Source organism: Tachypleus tridentatus, unplaced genomic scaffold (assembly GCF_004210375.1).
Source record: "Tachypleus tridentatus isolate NWPU-2018 unplaced genomic scaffold, ASM421037v1 Hic_cluster_1, whole genome shotgun sequence".
Taxonomy (NCBI): domain Eukaryota; kingdom Metazoa; phylum Arthropoda; class Merostomata; order Xiphosura; family Limulidae; genus Tachypleus; species Tachypleus tridentatus.
This window is the reverse complement of record NW_027467777.1, coordinates 21,796,824-21,821,245: the sequence shown is the minus strand read 5'-3', so window position 1 is coordinate 21,821,245 and position 24,422 is coordinate 21,796,824. Positions and strand designations below refer to the sequence as shown.

At 33.7% G+C, this 24,422-nt stretch overlaps 1 pseudogene across 1 annotated transcript in view; it reads right to left on the bottom strand.

Annotated features, from left to right (window-relative positions):
- Nucleotides 1–24,422, bottom strand: part of LOC143241710 (uncharacterized) — a 117,600-nt pseudogene that overhangs the window by 25,921 nt on the left and 67,257 nt on the right. Inside the window, exons 2-5 of the transcript XR_013022263.1 lie at nucleotides 21,593–21,699; nucleotides 20,729–20,942; nucleotides 13,448–13,576; nucleotides 12,909–13,000 (exon numbers count right to left, since the gene is read on the bottom strand). The product of XR_013022263.1 is annotated as an uncharacterized LOC143241710 (transcript). The remainder of the gene's footprint in view (nucleotides 1–12,908; nucleotides 13,001–13,447; nucleotides 13,577–20,728; nucleotides 20,943–21,592; nucleotides 21,700–24,422) is intronic.

Sequence of the window (24,422 nt, the reverse complement as noted above, 5' to 3'; positions counted from 1 at the left end):
AGATAAAACAGTTTATAAACAGTCTAAGTGTAGTAGCTGTAGTGAGCCAAAGTAGATAAAACAGTTTATAAACAGTCTAAGTGTAGTAGCTGTAGTGAGCCAAAGTAGATAAAACAGTTTATAAACAGTCCAAGTGTAGTAGCTGTAGTGAGCCAAAGTAGATAAAACAGTTTATAAACAGTCTAACTGTGGTAGCTGTAGTGAGCCAAAGTAGATAAAACAGTTTATAAACAGTCCAAGTGTAGTAGCTGTAGTGTGCCAAAGTAGATAAAACAGTTTATAAACAGTCCAAGTGTAGTAGCTGTAGTGAGCCAAAGTAGATAAAACAGTTTATAAACAGTCTAAGTGTAGTAGCTGTAGTGAGCCAAAGTAGATAAAACAGTTTATAAACAGTCTAACTGTGGTAGCTGTAGTGAGCCAAAGTAGATAAAACAGTTTATAAACAGTCCAAGTGTAGTAGCTGTAGTGAGCCAAAGTAGATAAAACAGTTTATAAACAGTCTAAGTGTAGTAGCTGTAGTGAGCCAAAGTAGATAAAACAGTTTATAAACAGTCTAAGTGTGGTAGCTGTAGTGTGCCAAAGTAGATAAAACAGTTTATAAACAGTCTAACTGTAGTAGCTGTAGTGTGCCAAAGTAGATAAAACAGTTTATAAACAGTCTAACTGTGGTAGCTGTAGTGAGCCAAAGTAGATAAAACAGTTTATAAACAGTCTAAGTGTGGTAGCTGTAGTGTTCCAAAGTAGATAAAACAGTTTATAAACAGTCTAAATGTAGTAGCTGTAGTGTAGCCAAAGTAGATAAAACAGTTTATAAACAGTCTAAGTGTAGTAGCTGTAGTGAGCCAAAGTAGATAAAACAGTTTATAAACAGTCCAAGTGTAGTAGCTGTAGTGAGCCAAAAGTAGATAAAACAGTTTATAAACAGTCTAACTGTGGTAGCTGTAGTGAGCCAAAGTAGATAAAACAGTTTATAAACAGTCTAACTGTGGTAGCTGTAGTGTGCCAAAAGTAGATAAAACAGTTTATAAACAGTCTAACTGTAGTAGCTGTAGTGTGCCAAAGTAGATAAAACAGTTTATAAACAGTCAAGTAAGTGTAGTAGCTGTAGTGAGCCAAAAGTAGATAAAACAGTTTATAAACAGTCCAAGTGTAGTAGCTATAGTGAGCCAAAAGTAGATAAAACAGTTTATAAACAGTCTAACTGTGGTAGCTGTAGTGAGCCAAAGTAAATAAAACAGTTTATAAACAGTCTAAGTGTGGTAGCTGTAGTGTGCCAAAAGTAGATAAAACAGTTTATAAACAGTCTGTTAGCTGTAGTGAGCCAAAGTAGATAAAACAGTGGTAGCTGTAGTGTGCCAAAAGTAGATAAAACAGTTTATAAACAGTCTAACTGTGGTAGCTGTAGTGAGCCAAAGTAGATAAAACAGTTTATAAACAGTCTAAGCGTGGTAGCTGTAGTGAGCCAAAGTAGATAAAACAGTTTATAAACAGTCTAACTGTGGTAGCTGTAGTGTGCCAAAGTAGATAAAACAGTTTATAAACAGTCTAAGTAGTAGCTGTAGTGTGCCAAAAGTAGATAAAACAGTTTATAAACAGTCCAAGTGTAGTAGCTGTAGTGAGCCAAAGTAGATAAAACAGTTTATAAACAGTCTAAGTGTGGTAGCTGTAGTGAGCCAAAGTAGATAAAACAGTTTATAAACAGTCTAACTGTAGTGGTAGCTGTAGTGTGCCAAAGTAGATAAAACAGTTTATAAACAGTCTAAGTGTAGTAGCTGTAGTGTGCCAAAGTAGATAAAACAGTTTATAAACAGTCCAAGTGTGTGGTAGTGTAGTAGCTAGATAAAACAGTTTATAAACAGTGGGTGTGGTAGCTGTAGTGAGCCAAAGTAGATAAAACAGTTTATAAACAGTCCAAATGTAGTAGCTGTAGTGTGCCAAAGTAGATAAAACAGTTTATAGACAGTCTAAGTGTAGTAGCTGTAGTGAGCCAAAGTAAATAAAACAGTTTATAAACAGTCTAAGTGTGGTAGCTGTAGTGAGCCAAAGTAGATAAAACAGTTTATAAACAGTCTAACTGTGGTAGCTGTAGTGTTCCAAAAGTAGATAAAACAGTTTATAAACAGTCTAAGTGTGGTAGCTGTAGTGTGCCAAAGTAGATAAAACAGTTTTTAAACAGTCCAAATGTAGTAGCTGTAGTGTGCCAAAGTAGATAAAACAGTTTATAAACAGTCTAAGTGTAGTAGCTGTAGTGAGCCAAAAGTAGATAAAACAGTTTATAAACAGTCTAAGTGTGGTAGCTGTAGTGTGCCAAAGTAGATAAAACAGTTTATAAACAGTCCAAGTGTAGTAGCTGTAGTGAGCCAAAAGTAGATAAAACAGTTTATAAACAGTCTAAGTGTGGTAGCTGTAGTGTGCCAAAAGTAGATAAAACAGTTTATAAACAGTCTAAGTGTAGTAGCTGTAGTGAGCCAAAAGTAGATAAAACAGTTTATAAACAGTCTAAGTAGTAGCTGTAGTGTGCCAAAAGTAGATAAAACAGTTTATAAACAGTCCAAGTGTAGTAGCTGTAGTGAGCCAAAGTAGATAAAACAGTTTATAAACAGTCTAAGTGTGGTAGCTGTAGTGAGCCAAAGTAGATAAAACAGTTTATAAACAGTCTAACTATGGTAGCTGTAGTGTGCCAAAGTAGATAAAACAGTTTATAAACAGTCTAAGTGTGGTAGCTGTAGTGTGCCAAAGTAGATAAAACAGTTTATAAACAGTCCAAGTGTGGTAGCTGTAGTGAGCCAAAGTAGATAAAACAGTTTATAAACAGTCTAGGTGTGGTAGCTGTAGTGAGCCAAAGTAGATAAAACAGTTTATAAACAGTCCAAATGTAGTAGCTGTAGTGTGCCAAAGTAGATAAAACAGTTTATAGACAGTCTAAGTGTAGTAGCTGTAGTGAGCCAAAGTAAATAAAACAGTTTATAAACAGTCTAAGTGTGGTAGCTGTAGTGAGCCAAAGTAGATAAAACAGTTTATAAACAGTCTAACTGTGGTAGCTGTAGTGTTCCAAAAGTAGATAAAACAGTTTATAAACAGTCTAACTATGGTAGCTGTAGTGTTCCAAAGTAGATAAAACAGTTTTTAAACAGTCCAAATGTAGTAGCTGTAGTGTGCCAAAGTAGATAAAACAGTTTATAAACAGTCTAAGTGTAGTAGCTGTAGTGAGCCAAAGTAGATAAAACAGTTTATAAACAGTCTAAGTGTGGTAGCTGTAGTGTGCCAAAAGTAGATAAAACAGTTTATAAACAGTCCAAGTGTAGTAGCTGTAGTGAGCCAAAAGTAGATAAAACAGTTTATAAACAGTCTAAGTGTGGTAGCTGTAGTGTGCCAAAAGTAGATAAAACAGTTTATAAACAGTCCAAGTGTAGTAGCTGTAGTGAGCCAAAGTAGATAAAACAGTTTATAAACAGTCTAAGTGTGGTAGCTGTAGTGTGCCAAAGTAGATAAAACAGTTTATAAACAGTCCAAGTGTAGTAGCTGTAGTGAGCCAAAAGTAGATAAAACAGTTTATAAACAGTCCAAGTGTAGTAGCTGTAGTGAGCCAAATGTAGATAAAACAGTTTATAAACAGTCTAAGTGTGGTAGCTGTAGTGTGCCAAAAGTAGATAAAACAGTTTATAAACAGTCCAAGTGTAGTAGCTGTAGTGAGCCAAAAGTAGATAAAACAGTTTATAAACAGTCTAAGTGTAGTAGCTGTAGTGAGCCAAAAGTAGATAAAACAGTTTATAAACAGTCTAAGTGTGGTAGCTGTAGTGTGCCAAAAGTAGATAAAACAGTTTATAAACAGTCCAAGTGTAGTAGCTGTAGTGAGCCATAGTAGATAAAACAGTTTATAAACAGTCTAAGTGTGGTAGCTGTAGTGTGCCAAAGTAGATAAAACAGTTTATAAACAGTCCAAGTGTAGTAGCTGTAGTGAGCCAAAAGTAGATAAAACAGTTTATAAACAGTCTGTGTAGTCCAAGTGTGTAGCCAAAGTAGATAGTTTATAAACAGTCAAGTGTAAGTGTAGTAGCTGTAGTGAGCCAAAGTAGATAAAACAGTTTATAAACAGTCTAAGTGTGGTAGCTGTAGTGTGCCAAAAGTAGATAAAACAGTTTATAAACAGTCCAAGTGTAGTAGCTGTAGTGAGCCAAAGTAGATAAAACAGTTTATAAACAGTCCAAGTGTAGTAGCTGTAGTGAGCCAAAGTAGATAAAACAGTTTATAAACAGTCTAAGTGTGGTAGCTGTAGTGAGCCAAAGTAGATAAAACAGTTTATAAACAGTCCAAGTGTAGTAGCTGTAGTGTGCCAAAGTAGATAAAACAGTTTATAAACAGTCTAAGTGTAGTAGCTGTAGTGAGCCAAAGTAGATAAAACAGTTTATAAACAGTCTAAGTGTGGTAGCTGTAGTGTGCCAAAGTAGATAAAACAGTTTATAAACAGTCCAAGTGTAGTAGCTGTAGTGTGCCAAAGTAGATAAAACAGTTTATAAACAGTCTAAGTGTGGTAGCTGTAGTGAGCCAAAGTAGATAAAACAGTTTATAAACAGTCTAAGTGTGGTAGCTGTAGTGTGCCAAAGTAGATAAAACAGTTTATAAACAGTCCAAGTGTGGTAGCTGTAGTGTGCCAAAGTAGATAAAACAGTTTATAAACAGTCCAAGTGTAGTAGCTGTAGTGTGCCAAAGTAGATAAAACAGTTTATAAACAGTCCAAGTGTAGTAGCTGTAGTGTGCCAAAAGTAGATAAAACAGTTTATAAACAGTCCAAGTGTAGTAGCTGTAGTGAGCCAAAAGTAGATAAAACAGTTTATAAACAGTCTAAGTGTAGTAGCTGTAGTGTGCCAAAAGTAGATAAAACAGTTTATAAACAGTCCAAGTGTAGTAGCTGTAGTGAGCCAAAAGTAGATAAAACAGTTTATAAACAGTCCAAGTGTAGTAGCTGTAGTGAGCCAAATGTAGATAAAACAGTTTATAAACAGTCTAAGTGTAGGTAGCTGTAGTGAGCCAAAGTAGATAAAACAGTTTATAAACAGTCTAAGTGTGGTAGCTGTAGTGAGCCAAAGTAGATAAAACAGTTTATAAACAGTCTAACTGTGGTAGCTGTAGTGTTCCAAAGTAGATAAAACAGTTTATAAACAGTCTAAGTGTGGTAGCTGTAGTGTGCCAAAGTAGATAAAACAGTTTATAAACAGTCCAAATGTAGTAGCTGTAGTGTGCCAAAGTAGATAAAACAGTTTATAAACAGTCTAAGTGTAGTAGCTGTAGTGAGCCAAAAGTAGATAAAACAGTTTATAAACAGTCTAAGTGTGGTAGCTGTAGTGTGCCAAAAGTAGATAAAACAGTTTATAAACAGTCCAAGTGTAGTAGCTGTAGTGAGCCAAAAGTAGATAAAACAGTTTATAAACAGTCCAAGTGTAGTAGCTGTAGTGAGCCAAAGTAGATAAAACAGTTTATAAACAGTCTAAGTGTGGTAGCTGTAGTGAGCCAAAGTAGATAAAACAGTTTATAAACAGTCCAAATGTAGTAGCTGTAGTGTGCCAAAGTAGATAAAACAGTTTATAAACAGTCTAAGTGTAGTAGCTGTAGTGAGCCAAAGTAAATAAAACAGTTTATAAACAGTCTAAGTGTGGTAGCTGTAGTGAGCCAAAGTAGATAAAACAGTTTATAAACAGTCTAAGTGTAGTAGCTGTAGTGTTCAAAAGTAGATAAAACAGTTTATAAACAGTCTAAGTGTAGTGGTAGCTGTAGTGTGCCAAAAGTAGATAAAACAGTTTATAAACAGTCCAAGTGTAGTAGCTGTAGTGAGCCAAAAGTAGATAAAACAGTTTATAAACAGTCTAAGTGTGGTAGCTGTAGTGTGCCAAAAGTAGATAAAACAGTTTATAAACAGTCCAAGTGTAGTAGCTGTAGTGAGCCAAAAGTAGATAAAACAGTTTATAAACAGTCTAAGTGTGGTAGCTGTAGTGTGCCAAAGTAGATAAAACAGTTTATAAACAGTCTAACTATGGTAGCTGTAGTGTGCCAAAGTAGATAAAACAGTTTATAAACAGTCTAAGTGTGGTAGCTGTAGTGTGCCAAAGTAGATAAAACAGTTTATAAACAGTCCAAGTGTGGTAGCTGTAGTGTGCCAAAGTAGATAAAACAGTTTATAAACAGTCTAAGTGTGGTAGCTGTAGTGAGCCAAAGTAGATAAAACAGTTTATAAACAGTCCAAATGTAGTAGCTGTAGTGTGCCAAAGTAGATAAAACAGTTTATAGACAGTCTAAGTGTAGTAGCTGTAGTGAGCCAAAGTAAATAAAACAGTTTATAAACAGTCTAAGTGTGGTAGCTGTAGTGAGCCAAAGTAGATAAAACAGTTTATAAACAGTCTAACTGTGGTAGCTGTAGTGTTCCAAAAGTAGATAAAACAGTTTATAAACAGTCTAACTATGGTAGCTGTAGTGTGCCAAAGTAGATAAAACAGTTTTTAAACAGTCCAAATGTAGTAGCTGTAGTGTGCCAAAGTAGATAAAACAGTTTATAAACAGTCTAAGTGTAGTAGCTGTAGTGAGCCAAAAGTAGATAAAACAGTTTATAAACAGTCTAAGTGTGGTAGCTGTAGTGTGCCAAAAGTAGATAAAACAGTTTATAAACAGTCCAAGTGTAGTAGCTGTAGTGAGCCAAAGTAGATAAAACAGTTTATAAACAGTCTAAGTGTGGTAGCTGTAGTGTGCCAAAGTAGATAAAACAGTTTATAAACAGTCCAAGTGTAGTAGCTGTAGTGAGCCAAAGTAGATAAAACAGTTTATAAACAGTCTAAGTGTGGTAGCTGTAGTGTGCCAAAAGTAGATAAAACAGTTTATAAACAGTCCAAGTGTAGTAGCTGTAGTGAGCCAAAAGTAGATAAAACAGTTTATAAACAGTCCAAGTGTAGTAGCTGTAGTGAGCCAAATGTAGATAAAACAGTTTATAAACAGTCTAAGTGTAGTAGCTGTAGTGTGCCAAAGTAGATAAAACAGTTTATAAACAGTCCAAGTGTAGTAGCTGTAGTGTGCCAAAAGTAGATAAAACAGTTTATAAACAGTCCAAGTGTAGTAGCTGTAGTGAGCCAAAGTAGATAAAACAGTTTATAAACAGTCTAAGTGTAGTAGCTGTAGTAGCCAAAAGTAGATAAAACAGTTTATAAACAGTCCAAGTGTAGTAGCTGTAGTGTGCCAAAAGTAGATAAAACAGTTTATAAACAGTCCAAGTGTAGTAGCTGTAGTGAGCCAAAGTAGATAAAACAGTTTATAAACAGTCTAAGTGTGGTAGCTGTAGTGTGCCAAAGTAGATAAAACAGTTTATAAACAGTCCAAGTGTAGTAGCTGTAGTGAGCCAAAAGTAGATAAAACAGTTTATAAACAGTCTAAATGTGGTAGCTGTAGTGTGCCAAAAGTAGATAAAACAGTTTATAAACAGTCCAAGTGTAGTAGCTGTAGTGAGCCATAGTAGATAAAACAGTTTATAAACAGTCTAAGTGTAGTAGCTGTAGCTGATAAACAGTTTATAAACAGTCTAAGCCAAAAGTAGATAAAACAGTTTATAAACAGTCCAAGTGTAGTAGCTGTAGTGAGCCAAAAGTAGATAAAACAGTTTATAAACAGTCCAAGTGTAGTAGCTGTAGTGAGCCAAATGTAGATAAAAAAGTTTATAAACAGTCTAAGTGTGGTAGCTGTAGTGAGCCAAAAGTAGATTAAACAGTTTATAAACAGTCCAAGTGTAGTAGCTGTAGTGTGCCAAAAGTAGATAAAACAGTTTATAAACAGTCTAAGTGTAGTAGCTGTAGTGAGCCAAAGTAGATAAAACAGTTTATAAACAGTCTAAGTGTGGTAGCTGTAGTGTGCCAAAGTAGATAAAACAGTTTATAAACAGTCCAAGTGTAGTAGCTGTAGTGTGCCAAAAGTAGATAAAACAGTTTTTAAACAGTCTAAGTGTGGTAGCTGTAGTGTGCCAAAGTAGATAAAACAGTTTATAAACAGTCTAACTATGGTAGCTGTAGTGTGCCAAAGTAGATAAAACAGTTTATAAACAGTCTAAGTGTGGTAGCTGTAGTGTGCCAAAGTAGATAAAACAGTTTATAAACAGTCCAAGTGTAGTAGCTGTAGTGTGCCAAAAGTAGATAAAACAGTTTATAAACAGTCCAAGTGTAGTAGCTGTAGTGTGCCAAAAGTAGATAAAACAGTTTATAAACAGTCCAAGTGTAGTAGCTGTAGTGAGCCAAAAGTAGATAAAACAGTTTATAAACAGTCTAAGTGTGGTAGCTGTAGTGTGCCAAAAGTAGATAAAACAGTTTATAAACAGTCCAAGTGTAGTAGCTGTAGTGAGCCAAAAGTAGATAAAACAGTTTATAAACAGTCCAAGTGTAGTAGCTGTAGTGAGCCAAATGTAGATAAAACAGTTTATAAACAGTCTAAGTGTGGTAGCTGTAGTGAGCCAAAGTAGATAAAACAGTTTATAAACAGTCTAAGTGTGGTAGCTGTAGTGAGCCAAAGTAGATAAAACAGTTTATAAACAGTCTAACTGTGGTAGCTGTAGTGTTCCAAAAGTAGATAAAACAGTTTATAAACAGTCTAACTATGGTAGCTGTAGTGTGCCAAAGTAGATAAAACAGTTTTTAAACAGTCCAAATGTAGTAGCTGTAGTGTGCCAAAGTAGATAAAACAGTTTATAAACAGTCTAAGTGTAGTAGCTGTAGTGAGCCAAAAGTAGATAAAACAGTTTATAAACAGTCTAAGTGTGGTAGCTGTAGTGTGCCAAAAGTAGATAAAACAGTTTATAAACAGTCCAAGTGTAGTAGCTGTAGTGAGCCAAAAGTAGATAAAACAGTTTATAAACAGTCAAGTGTAGTAGCTGTAGTGAGCCAAAGTAGATAAAACAGTTTATAAACAGTCTAAGTGTAGTAGCTGTAGTGAGCCAAAGTAGATAAAACAGTTTATAAACAGTCCAAGTGTAGTAGCTGTAGTGAGCCAAAAGTAGATAAAACAGTTTATAAACAGTCCAAGTGTAGTAGCTGTAGTGAGCCAAATGTAGATAAAACAGTTTATAAACAGTCTAAGTGTGGTAGCTGTAGTGAGCCAAAGTAGATAAAACAGTTTATAAACAGTCCAAATGTAGTAGCTGTAGTGTGCCAAAGTAGATAAAACAGTTTATAAACAGTCTAAGTGTAGTAGCTGTAGTGAGCCAAAGTAAATAAAACAGTTTATAAACAGTCTAAGTGTGGTAGCTGTAGTGAGCCAAAGTAGATAAAACAGTTTATAAACAGTCTAACTGTGGTAGCTGTAGTGTTCCAAAAGTAGATAAAACAGTTTATAAACAGTCTAACTATGGTAGCTGTAGTGTGCCAAAGTAGATAAAACAGTTTATAAACAGTCTAAGTGTAGTAGCTGTAGTGAGCCAAAAGTAGATAAAACAGTTTATAAACAGTCTAAGTGTAGCTGTAGTGAGCCAAAAGTAGATAAAACAGTTTATAAACAGTCCAAGTGTAGTGCTGTAGTGAGCCAAATGTAGATAAAACAGTTTATAAACAGTCTAACTGTGGTAGCTGTAGTGAGCCAAAGTAGATAAAACAGTTTATAAACAGTCCAAGTGTAGTAGTTGTAGTAAGCTAAAGTAAATAAAACAGTTTATAAACAGTCTAAGTGTGGTAGCTGTAGTGAGCCAAAAGTAGATAAAACAGTTTATAAACAGTCCAAGTGTAGTAGCTGTAGTGAGCCAAAAGTAGATAAAACAGTTTATAAACAGTCTAACTGTGGTAGCTGTAGTGTTCCAAAGTAGATAAAACAGTTTATAAACAGTCTAACCATGGTAGTCTGTAGTGTGCCAAAAGTAGATAAAACAGTTTTAAACAGTCCAAATGTAGTAGCTGTAGTGTGCCAAAGTAAAAGATAAAACAGTTTATAAACAGTCTAAGTGTGGTAGCTGTAGTGTGCCAAAGTAGATAAAACAGTTTATAAACAGTCCAAGTGTAGTAGCTGTAGTGAGCCAAAAGTAGATAAAACAGTTTATAAACAGTCCAAGTGTGGTAGCTGTAGTGTGCCAAAGTAGATAAAACAGTTTATAAACAGTCCAAGTGTAGTAGCTGTAGTGAGCCAAAGTAGATAAAACAGTTTATAAACAGTCTAAGTGTAGTAGCTGTAGTGTGCCAAAGTAGATAAAACAGTTTATAAACAGTCCAAGTAGTAGCTGTAGTGAGCCAAAAGTAGATAAAACAGTTTATAAACAGTCCAAGTGTAGTAGCTGTAGTGAGCAAAAGTAGATAAAACAGTTTATAAACAGTCCAAGTGTAGTAGCTGTAGTGAGCCAAATGTAGATAAAACAGTTTATAAACAGTCTAAGTGTGGTAGCTGTAGTGTGCCAAAAGTAGATAAAACAGTTTATAAACAGTCCAAGTGTAGTAGCTGTAGTGTGCCAAAAGTAGATAAAACAGTTTATAAACAGTCTAAGTGTAGTAGCTGTAGTGAGCCAAAAGTAGATAAAACAGTTTATAAACAGTCTAAGTGTGGTAGCTGTAGTGTGCCAAAAGTAGATAAAACAGTTTATAAACAGTCCAAGTGTAGTAGCTGTAGTGAGCCAAAAGTAGATAAAACAGTTTATAAACAGTCCAAGTGTAGTAGCTGTAGTGAGCCAAATGTAGATAAAACAGTTTATAAACAGTCTAAGTGTGGTAGCTGTAGTGAGCCAAAGTAGATAAAACAGTTTATAAACAGTCCAAATGTAGTAGCTGTAGTGTGCCAAAGTAGATAAAACAGTTTATAGACAGTCTAAGTGTAGTAGCTGTAGTGAGCCAAAGTAAATAAAACAGTTTATAAACAGTCTAATTGTGGTAGCTGTAGTGAGCCAAAGTAGATAAAAACAGTTTATAAACAGTCTAAGTGTAGTAGCTGTAGTGAGCCAAAAGTGAAGACGAGAACCTTCGTGGTGGTTAGTTTCTTTCTTTGGGTAAATGTTTGTAAATTTAAATGACGTTTAAAAAGAATCGACATCAAAGTAATTTTGAAGTGAGGTTAATATAGTGATATATAAATATAAATATAAACAGTTTTACCTTACTCGTACATAAAGTTGACAACAAAAACTAAGAGTTTTACCCTGCAATGTATTATACAATTAGAAGCTTAAAGAAAATCTCTGTGTTTTTAAGCCGTACCTTAACGATGTAGATCTAAAATATTTTCCAAATTGATTTAGAAAACTCGAGTTATGCTTCATGAACAAAATAGATTTCCTGGTCAATCATTTACTCGTTAGATATCTTTGATGTTTTGAAAACGTTAAGGAACATCATTATGTATGTCCAGATTGATTGATAGCTGCTGTGGATTTCGGTTTACTGGTAACTACATGGTACAGCTACAGGGAGGTCGCATTGAAAGATATAAAATTACTCACTTTCTGCCATCTAGTGACACAAGATGTTATTACTTTTAACACTAAAGCTCATATAGAATATTAGGAAATTTATTATTTGATTAGAACTACTGGAATTCTCTTTCCATTGACTTAATATGTAATTACCATATCGTTGTAATTATTCACTTTACGTCTAAATCAAACTCATTTCAATATTTATATATATATATATGTACTATTTGACTGGTCAATTTAAGACTTCTGGTGAATGTCAGTTTCCTCACAGTAATAAGTTTCAGTCTCCTCCGTATATCTAATAATATTATCATTTAGAAATAAATATGAGAATATAACAAGTAATATATAAAATCAAAAAGTTGAAACATCATACAAATTAATTTAAAATATACAAAATCACCAATTGAAAGGTAATTTCTCAGTTAACTCAATAGAAGTTAGAACTACAGATCAGGTAGAAACGATGCAGCCTCCTTTTTCCAAACAGACTCTCTGCTGTAATTTTTTTCAACTGTTTACTTCCTCTCAGACTAAAGTAAGAAACGGCGTTCTCCACACTTTTATAGCTATTGTAGTCGTAAAAAGCGACTCTTTCATTTCTGAAAATCTATTGATCAGAATAATTCGGTTTAGTTTTCTTTCGCTCCAGACGAAAGTGATATAAAGTTTAGGAGAATCAATATTGTTTTCTGTTATTTTTTTCTTTCCTTAAACCAAGAAAATCGTATTTTTTGTAGACGCTAGAGTTTTTACTTTTGCACGTGTATGACACGTGCTTAACAATGCACATCCTGTTACGTTACATTCAAATCGTTATTGTTATAGAGTTCCTTCTTTTGTTGAATAAAGGCACCTAGAATGAATTTTGTAACGTTTCATGACTATCTTCTACTAAATAATACTTTATCAAGTGAATCGATACAGAAGTCTTAAATAATAAGAAAAATTCGATCTAACGTTCGTGAACTAGCTGTATGGTGGGTTTATGTTTGTTTGTTTTTATATTTTGCGAAGAGCTTTAATATTTTCATGCTGTGCTAAGCCTATCGCGTCAACTTCGGTTTGGCTATGTTATATTTCAAGTTGGCTTCAAACTGCGACTGAAAAGGCTTTTCACGAGACCTTACTGGGTCGAGAGTAGACGAAATTCAGCACGATCATACAAATATGACAGTTTAAAGTAACGATATGGATTATAGTGTCAAACCAACATTAATTAAAACTGCAAAAACTGGCACATAAATAACTTGTTTTTTGAAATAGTTTACAGTTAAAATTAACTTCTTAATAATTTCATGATTAGAACTGGGTTATCAGAATTTTTATTTATTTATGGAAAGCATATTAGATCTCTGGAAAATATAACAAAACAAATTAGAAAAAAAAATACGTGCAATGTTAAAGATTGTTCAGTTGGTTACCTGGCTGCCAATAAGAAACATAAATAACATCTAAACGTTGTTTTTAGCCAATGAAATTGGTGGTTAATAGCCATTACCTTATGATGTCCCAGGTTTTCTACAGTACACTGTAAGATAGCATCTTTCCCAGATCTCACGGTTAATTTCGTTATATCTACAATAGATGGCTCTAAAATACATGAGATTAGACATATTCTTACTTAATACGCAACAAAGAAAACAAATCATAATATGAAATAAATTTAATTTTTATTAATGTAATATTCTGACGTACTTTATAGATTTTGTTACAATGTTTACTGTATCTACCTATTTATCATGTTTTAAAATACACTTTATCGTAATTTTGTTCATGAAGGGCATAAAAAGTTGAATCAAGTACATTTATTGTGTGCTATTCAGTTATCAGCCTGATTTATATATCGACGTAAGTGCTGCCATCTGTCAATGGAGTAAATTAATAAATGTTATGATCTGGAATATACAACAACAATTTTAACAATCTAATAGAAATAACGAACACACCATTAAAAAAATTAAAGCTTTAATAGTAACACTCAAGAGGTACTAAACTAAATTTATAATTCTTATAATGTTTCACTTAATAATGTTGTACCTTCTTCCGTAGAATCATAAAGATAGCTGTCTGCGATTAGTCGACTGAAGCTCGTGGGCTTCAACTCCCGTCGACGTTTGTTTTTACCTCTTTTGTTTGTTTCCAACAGAGGGCTGTTCGAGTGTGAGGCTGAAAGAAATTCCAGGATTTTTGTTATTAGCAAAATTTCCGAAACCTTAAAATTATTTTTATATAAGAAAAAATATAACAAAGTTCTAAACGATTCTTCGTTTACTGTTCTGTATTTTATGGAATTACATGAATGAAAATTAACGTCTGTGTAAATTGTATTTTTTTTATAATTCGCGCAAAGCTACATGAGAGCTATCTGCACTAGCCGTCCCTCACTTAGCAGTGTAAGACTAGAGGGAAGGCAGCTATTCATCACAACCCGCCGCCAAATCTCGGACTACTCTTTTATCAACGAATAAAGGGATTTGAACGTGACATTATAGCGCTCCGACGGCTAAGAAGGCGAACATGTTTGGTGTAACTAAGATTCGAACCCACAACCCTTGGATTACGAATCGAGTGACTCAACCACCTAGCCATGCCGGGTCCACTCATTTTGTTCAATGTACAGCACACGTACAAAAATAAAACTACATATAAACTTTAACTCCTGGAAAGTTTCAGAAAGAAGTGAATTGCTTCAGGAGTTATACGCAAAGTTCAAACTTCGATCCCCGCGACGGACACATTACACATAAACTGTTGACTGGTGTTCGTGCTAAAACAAACGATTTCTCCAGTGACTCAGCAGTAAGGTTGAACACTTATAGTACGAACATTTTAAACCAAACAAATAAATGAATTTTACTGCTCTGCCAGGATAATCAGTCTTACCGTAAACTTTAATCTGAAGATTTACCAGAAATAATTCTCTAGTAACAATTAATTTTATTTTTTACTGATATTCGCTCTTTAACAAGGCGATATAATTTTTGTTTATTTTAATAGAGGGTCCTAGGTTTAGCTCAAACAACATATTATATAGCACAGTATTTTATTTGGAGTGAAATAAACCACTCTATTTTTAGGCTTATTTATTTATGGTTATGTTAATAACTTCCTTTCAACATGATTCGCGATGGATTTGCCTAAAGTTTAAGGACTTACAACGCTAAAACCAGAGACTCGATTACCCCCAGAAGATGGCAGTCTATTGTACGCTAAAAAAAACACCCAACCATATTACCATTTTCCCAGACGCGATTCTTCTAACATGTAAAGTAGAAGTGTGTTGTGTCAGTATTGTGTAAAACAATGCTTTAGTTATCACTTCATAACCCAGTGTCGGTATTGTGTAAAACAATGCTTTAGTTATCACTTCATAACTCAGTGTCAGTATTGTGTAAAACAATGCTTTATATATCACTTCATAACCCAGTGTCGGTATTGTGTAAAACAATGCTTTAGTTATCACTTCATAACCCAGTGTCGGTATTGTGTAAAACAATGCTTTAGTTATCACTTCATAACCCAGTGTCGGTATTGTGTAAAACAATGCTTTAGTTATCACTTCATAACCCAGTGTCAGTTTTGTGTAAAACTATGCTTTAGTTATCACTTCATAACCCAGTGTCGGTATTGTGTAAAACAATGCTTTAGTTATCACTTCATAACCCAGTGTCAGTATTGTGTAAAACAATGCTTTAGTTATCACTTCATAACTCAATGTCAGTATTGTGTAAAACAATGCTTTAGTTATCACTTCATAACCTAGAGTCGGTATTGTGTAAAACAATGCTTTAGTTATCACTTCATAACCCAGTGTCAGTACTGTGCAAAACAATGCTTTAGTTATCACTTCATAACCCAGTGTCGGTATTGTGTAAAACAATGCTTTAGTTGTCACTTCATAACCCAGTGTCAGTATTGTGTAAAACAATGCTTTAGTTATCACTTCATAACCCAGTGTCGGTATTGTGTAAAACAATGCTTTAGTTATCACTTCATAACTCAGTGTCAGTATTGTGTAAAACAATGCTTTATATATCACTTCATAACCCAGTGTCGGTATTGTGTAAAACAATGCTTTAGTTATCACTTCATAACCCAGTGTCGGTATTGTGTAAAACAATGCTTTAGTTATCACTTCATAACCCAGTGTCAGTTTTGTGTAAAACTATGCTTTAGTTATCACTTCATAACCCAGTGTCGGTATTGTGTAAAACAATGCTTTAGTTATCACTTCATAACCCAGTGTCAGTATTGTGTAAAACAATGCTTTAGTTATCACTTCATAACTCAATGTCAGTATTGTGTAAAACAATGCTTTAGTTATCACTTCATAACCTAGAGTCGGTATTGTGTAAAACAATGCTTTAGTTATCACTTCATAACCCAGTGTCAGTACTGTGCAAAACAATGCTTTAGTTATCACTTCATAACCCAGTGTCGGTATTGTGTAAAACAATGCTTTAGTTGTCACTTCATAACCCAGTGTCAGTATTGTGTAAAACAATGCTTTAGTTATCACTTCATAACCCAGTGTTGGTATTGTGTAAAACAATGCTTTAGTTATCACTTCATAACCCAATGTCAGTATTGTGTAAAACAATGCTTTAGTTATCACTTCATAGCCCCGTGTCGGTATTGTGTAAAACAATGCTTTAGTTATGACTTCAGAACCCAGTGTCGGTATTGTATAAAACAATGCTTTAGTTATCACTTCATAACTCAGTTTCGGTATTGTGTAAAACAATGCTTTAGTTATCACTTCAGAACTCAGTGTCGGTATTGTGTAAAACAATGCTTTAGTTATCACTTCATAACCCAGTGTCGGTATTGTGTAAAACAATGCTTTAGTTATCACTTCATAACTCAGTGTCAGTATTGTGTAAAACAATGCTTTAGTTATCACTTCATAACCCAGTGTCGGTATTGTGTAAAACAATGCTTTAGTTATCACTTCATAACCCAGTGTCGGTATTGTGTAAAACAATGCTTTAGTTATCACTTCATAACCCAGTGTCGGTATTGTGTAAAACAATGCTTTAGTTATCACTTCATAACCCAGTGTCAGTTTTGTGTAAAACTATGCTTTAGTTATCACTTCATAACCCAGTGTCGGTATTGTGTAAAACAATGCTTTAGTTATCAGTTCATAACCCAGTGTCAGTATTGTGTAAAACAATGCTTTAGTTATCACTTCATAACTCAATGTCAGTATTGTGTAAAACAATGCTTTAGTTATCACTTCATAACCTAGAGTCGGTATTGTGTAAAACAATGCTTTAGTTATCACTTCATAACCCAGTGTCAGTACTGTGCAAAACAATGCTTTAGTTATCACTTCATAACCCAGTGTCGGTATTGTGTAAAACAATGCTTTAGTTGTCACTTCATAACCCAGTGTCAGTATTGTGTAAAACAATGCTTTAGTTATCACTTCATAACCCAGTGTCGGTATTGTGTAAAACAATGCTTTAGTTATCACTTCATAACCCAATGTCAGTATTGTGTAAAACAATGCTTTAGTTATCACTTCATAGCCCCGTGTCGGTATTGTGTAAAACAATGCTTTAGTTATGACTTCAGAACCCAGTGTCGGTATTGTATAAAACAATGCTTTAGTTATCACTTCATAACTCAGTTTCGGTATTGTGTAAAACAATGCTTTAGTTATCACTTCATAACCCAGTGTCGGTATTGTGTAAAACAATGCTTTAGTTATCACTTCAGAACCCAGTGTCGGTATTGTGTAAAACAATGCTTTAGTTATGACTTCAGAACCCAGTGTCGTTATTGTATAAAACAATGTTTTATTTGCACTTCGAGCTGTATACGTAACATAATAACTGCTCTAGTGATAAAACTGTGGTAAATATACGAATGGATATGAATAATTTCTTGTATGTCCTCCAATAAATTAGTTTCAACGATTGTACGCCAATTTAAAGTTTACCAATCAACAAAACAAAACAGTTAGGAAATTATTTAAGTTGATTGATATAATATAATCAAAATATCTAATATGGGAGCTTTTGTGTATCACTTTATCTGAAGCTTAAAAAGTTGATGGATAGTAAAGAATTCTTCCTGGCGCTTCTGAGAGCTAATTTTATCGTTGGAGATTAGAGTTTGACCTTTTCCGTTCGACTGGTTCAGCCTTAATACGGAAGACAAAAACCGTATCAAACAATACAAGCCACAGAAAGAGGTTTATTTCACATTCAAATTCTATCTCCTTCACCCCACGTGACAGACACGCTTTGTTCTTAGATAGCGCCACAGACAGTTCGACCATTTCCACAATACAAAGCAAGTCCTTCGATAGAGGCGCAAGCAACCGAGGAATTCAAACATTCTTGACGTGTTCCTCACTAATTAAGAGCAATAGAACATTTCATTGGCAAATTTTAAAAGTAGGCTTAAGTTAATTTGTTTTTGTTTCGTACGCTTGCAGAGTAATGTCATGATCATGTTATATTCTCACACACGGATTGCTTTAAGTGTTGTTAAGTTACAAAGTTTGACTAATTTCAAATTACGTCCCTTCAAGTTTTATGCCCACATACATAGGGGTATAAGTTTAAAAAAAAACAACTTTATCTCAGTTTATTTACTGTGGCATAAACGTAACGAAGTAACTGAACAAAAATCAGATTGCCTGGGTTCGATCCTCGCGGTTTTATTTCTTTTTTTTCTCATTTTTCGTTTATTTATGTTTTGATTTTTACAGGGAAAAGTGAGTCGTATACAACGCAACAGGAAGGCGGCAAGCCAGGTTATAAAGAAATGATTTATTTATAGCATCGCTATATGACAAAACAATGAAACTAAAGCGAGCAAATGGCCATGGTACTTACTTTATTCATGACCACATAATAAGTAATTCACTGAATAATTAAAGTCTGAACTCGAGCCCAGATTTTCATATTTACAAGTGTTACTTTGTTTCATGTTGTTGGTCAGATAGTCTGATAAATAACCTGAGAAACAAATCTTAAAGTGTAAATATATCACTATCAGTATATTTATACTACTTGTTATTTCAGAAAGAAAAAAATTAAATTATTCACCTTGTTGGGATTACGTAAATTATGTCACATCGTTTTACATTGTTACATAAGTTATGTTACATCGTTTTACATTGTTGCATAAGTTATGTCACATCGTTTTACATTGTTGCATAAGTTATGTCACATCGTTTTACATTGTTACATAAGTTATGTTACATCATTTTATATTGTTGCATAAATTACATGTTACATCGTTTTATACTGCTACATAAATTACACGTTACTCCGTTTTACATTTTTACGTAAATTACATGTTGCACCGTTTTATATTGTTACATAAGTTACATGTTACATCGTTTCATATTATGACGTAAATTATATGTTACATCGTTTTATACTGTTGCATAAATTATAAGTTTTATCGTTCTGTGTTGTTACATAAATTATATGTTACATTGTTTTATATTCTTACACAAATTACGTGTGACATCGTTTTATATTTTCACATAAATTACATGTTACACCGTTTCATATGGTTATGTAAGTTGCATCTTTTATCGTTTTAAGTTGTTACATAAATTACATGCTACACCGTTTTATATGTTACATAAATTACATGTTATATCGTTTTATATTGTTAAGTAAATTTCATGTTACATTGTTTTATATTGTTAAGTACATTTCATGTTACATTGTTTTATATTGTTAAGTAAATTTCATGTTACATTGTTTTATATTGTTAAGTAAATTTCATGTTACATTGTTTTATACTGTTAAGTACATTTCATCTTACATTGTTTTATATTGTTAAGTAAATTTCATGTTACATTGTTTTATATTGTTAAGTAAATTTCATGTTACATTGTTTTATACTGTTACATAAATTACATGTTACATCGTTTTAGGTCTGGGCATGGCCAGGTGGGTTAAGGCGTTCGACTCATGATCCGAGGATCGCTGGTTCGAATCCCCGTCGCACCAAACATGCTCGCCCTTTCAGCCGTGGGGGCGTTATAATGTACGAGCAATCCCACTATTCGTTGGTAAAAGAGTAGTCTAAGAGTTGGCGGTGGGTCGTGATGACTAACTTCCTTCTCTATGGTCTTACACTGCTAAATTATGGACGGCTAGCGAAGATAGCCCTGAAGTAGCTTTGCGCGAAATTGAAAGAAACAGTTACATCGTTTTAAATTGTTAAGTAAATTTCATGTTACATTGTTTTATATTGTTAAGTAAATTTCATGTTACATTGCATTATGTTGTTAAGTAAATTTCATGTTACATTTTATACTGTTAAGTACATTTCATGTTACATTGTTTTATACTGTTAAGTACATTTCATGTTACATTGTTTTATATTGTTAAGTAAATTTCATGTTACATTGTTTTATATTGTTAAGTAAATTTCATGTTACATTGTTTTATATTGTTAAGTAAATTTCATGTTACATTGCATTATGTTGTTAAGTAAATTTCATGTTACATTGCATTATGTTGTTACGTAAATTTCATGTTACATTGCATTATGCTGTTACGTAAATTATATGTTACATCGTTTTACACTGTTGCATAAATTATAGGTTTTATCGTTTTATATTGTTACATCAATTATATGTTACATCGTGTTATATTGTTACGTAAATTACATGTTACACTATTTCATATTGTTACATAAATTACATGTTACATCGTTTCATATTGCTACATAAATTACATGTTACACCGTTTTATATTGTTACATAAATTACATGTTGCTTCGGTTTATATTGTTACGTAAATTACATGTTCCATCGGTTTATATTGTTACATAAGTTACATGTTTCATCGTTTTATACTGTTACATAAATGATATGTTACGTCCTTTTACACTTTATTGATTTAAGTTATTAAGATAATTAAGTGTTCTATAGGTTTATTTTTCGTTACATAATCAATGTAATTTTTATATTTACCAGTATTATTAAATGTTATTAATTTCCTGTATTACTACCAGTTTCAGAGTACATAATATCAAACTATTATTCACATTATTTGAATTTTTTTGTCCCTAAATAATCAGGGCCGTAGTATATATATATACATGTATTTTTATTTTATTTTTTAATTTTAATCAGACTTTACAAATATATATCTGCACCCTAGTAGCGCAATGGTAAGTTTGCAGATTTATAATCCTGCAAAATCGGGGTTCCACAGAATTCATCGTTACGTTAAACAACAGAGAAACGAATGCATATACAAAATTTGTTTCACGTGTAAACTGGACAAAAATCATATTTTCTTGTGCACGTCCGACCCAATGAAAAAATCTTACCTTCAACTTTTAAATGAAACGTGTTTCGCTGAAGTGGGTGAGAGTCAGAGCCAATCACACATTCATACAGACCGGAATCAGCCTGTTGAATATTTTGTATCAGTAAACACCAGCTATTACTTCCGCTTGTTTGAACACTAACTCGGGGGTCGCTAGTAAACATTCGATCTTGTATCGACAAAAGCGCGTCTTCATTCTTCTTTATCCATGCCACCTAGTGAGAAAATATGTAGTTAATTTATTAAATATTCTATCCCAAAACAATAATTATCTACATACTCTGATTGGAAAACAAAAAACGTACGAAGAACGATGGATTTACGAAGTGCACGTGAGAGAGAAGGATAAGGAATAATTATTCTATCCGTATTGTCCAGAAACGAAGGAAACAAGAACTCGCTGAGTCTTTGTCTGAGAAATAAACTGGGATTTTTCTAAATATTTCACAAACTTCCTTAGTTCTAACATTGAATTAGATTGAACTTACAGAAACGTAACAAAGAATCATTACTACTTTTAGCTTGATACTGTTTGTTTAAGATAGAACACTTTTACTGACGAGCAGTACTGGTTCTATAAAGTAACATACTTTTACTAACCCATAGTACTGGTTCTATAGACTTAACCAAATAACACCATTATATAACTTGTCGAAAGTAACAGACCGTGTGTAATATAATCTATTTATAACAATCTATTATTGGTTGCAGAAAAAGAACTCCTCCCTAGAAAAGGATACTAATTCCAAAATTCAAGTTCGATCCCTGTGACGTGCACAGTATATGTTGTACCTTAGTGTATAACAACAACAAAGTAACATTATTATAGTGACCACGGTATGGTCAGTAAGACACTCTCACTTACCATGACATACTGGTCAGAGTCCGAATCGCAGTGTAATATCACATGGTCACCCACCAGGTGGACAACATGGAAAGTTTGATTTCTTTCTAACGAGAGAGTAGCACATCCTAAAAGTAAAGTTTAGCAATCAGAAAATTAGTTTTATGTGCAAACGTTTATTAATGATAACAACACACGTTGATAACAGATGTGACTTACTAGTAATCAGGTAAAGTTTGACAGGAGAAGCTGTGACTTACCAGTAACCAGGTACAGTTTGACGGTACAAGATGTGACTTACCAGTAACCAGGTACAGTTTGACGGTACAAGATGTGGCTTACTAGTAATCAAACAAAGTGTGACCGCAGAAGTTGGGACTTACTAGTAACTACGTATAGTTTGGTAATACAAATTTTGACTTAAGAGTAACCAGATAAATTTTGACAGGAAAAGCTGTAACTGACTAGTAACCAGACAAACTTTGACGGTAAAAGATATGACTTATTAGTAACCAGGTAAACTTTGACGGTAAGAGAGGTGACTTACGAGTAATCATGTATAGTTTGACAGTAGAAGCTGTAACTTACTACTAACCAGACAAACTTTGACCATAGAAGCTGTGACCTACTACTAACCAGAGAAACTTTAACCATAGAAGCTGTGACCTACTACTAACTAGACAAACTTTGACCATAGAAGCTGTGACCTACTAGTACCCAGGTAAACTTTAACCATAGAAGCTGTGATCTACTACTAACCAGACAAACTTTAAACATAGAAGCTGTAACTTACTACTAACCAGACAAACTTTGACCATAGAAGCTGTGACCTACTACTAACCAGACAAACTTTAACCATAGAAGCTGTAACTTACTACTAACCAGACAAACTTTGACCATAGAAGCTGTGACCTACTACTAACCAGACAAACTTTAACCATAGAAGCTGTGACCTACTACTAACCAGACAAACTTTAACCATAGGAGCTGTAATTTACTACTAACCAGACAAACTTTGACCATAGAAGCTGTGACCTACTACTAACCAGACAAACTTTAAACATAGAAGCTGTAACTTACTACTAACCAGACAAACTTTGACCATAGAAGCTGTAACTTACTACTAACCAGACAAACTTTAACCATAGAAGCTGTGACCTACTACTAACCAGACAAACTTTAACCATAGAAGCTGTAACTTACTACTAACCAGACAAACTTTGACCATAGAAGCTGTGACTTACTACTAACCAGACAAACTTTGACCATAGAAGCTGTGACTTACTACTAACCAGACAAACTTTAACCATAGAAGCTGTGACCTACTACTAACCAGACAAACTTTAACCATAGAAGCTGTAACTTACTACTAACCAGACAAACTTTGACCATAGAAGCTGTGACTTACTACTAACCAGACAAACTTTGACCATAGAAGCTGTGACTTACTACTAACCAGACAAACTTTGACCATAGAAGCTGTGACTTACTACTAACCAGACAAACTTTGACCATAGAAGCTGTGACCTACTACTAACCAGACAAACTTTGACCATAAAAGTGATGACCTACTACTAACCAGATAAACCTTTACGGTAGGAGATGTGAGATTATAATAACCAGGTACAGTTTGACAGTACAAGCTGTTACTGACAAGTAACCAGATATAGTTCAAAAATACTGGATGTGACTTACGAGCAACCATGTATAGTTTGACAGTGCAAATTGTGATTTACTAGTAACCAAACAATCTTTACACTCTATACACCATAGGGAATCGAACCCTTTGTCTTACGTGTCCGTAGATTTATAGCTGACCAAATGAAAATAAAAGTAAACATAATAAAGTGTCAGACACTTTTCAAGTCTACATCTTTATAACCCTAAACCTTCTTCATCTATAATAACAGTACTTGATTCCTTTCATAACCCTTAACCTTCTTCATCTATAATAGTACTTGTCTCCTTTCATAACCCTTAACCTTCTTCATCGATAATAACAGTAATTGTTTCCTTTCATAATCCTTAACCTTCTTCATCTATAATAATAGTACTTGTCTCCTTTCATAACCCTAAACCTACTCCATCTATAATAACAGTAATTGTTTCCTTTCATAACCCTTAAACTTCTTCATCTATAATAACAGTACTTGTTTCCTTTCATAACCCTTAACCTTCTTCATCTATAATAACAGTACTTGTTTCCTTTCATAACCCTTAACCTTCTTCATCTATAATAACAGTACTTGATTCCTTTCATAACCATAAACATTCTTCATCTATAATAACAGTAATTGTTTCCTTTCATAACCCTTAAACTTCTTCATCTATAATAACAGTACTTGTTTCCTTTCATAACCCTTAACCTTCTTCATCTATAATAACAGTACTTGTTTCATTTCATAACCCTTAACCTTCTTCATCTATAATAACAGTACTTGATTCCTTCCATAACCCTAAACCTCCTTCATCTATAATAACAGTACTTGTTTCCTTTCATAACCCTAAACCATAAAAAATTCTAAAAGCAGATAAAGGTAACGCTATAGTCATAATGAACACGAATGAATACATCCAAACAATGAATAACATCCTATCAGACACGAACAAATTTAAACCAATACACACAAATCCAACAAAGACACACGAGACGCAACTGAACAAATTACTACTACAAATGAAAAAAGCCAACACAATTTCACAAACACTTTATTCCTACCTACGTAAAACCGACTCACGCACACCGCAAATATACGGCATCCCCAAACCTCATAAACCAGATTGTCCATTACGACCAATAATGTCCACATATGAATCGTTTAATTACAACCTTGGTAAATACATAGCATGG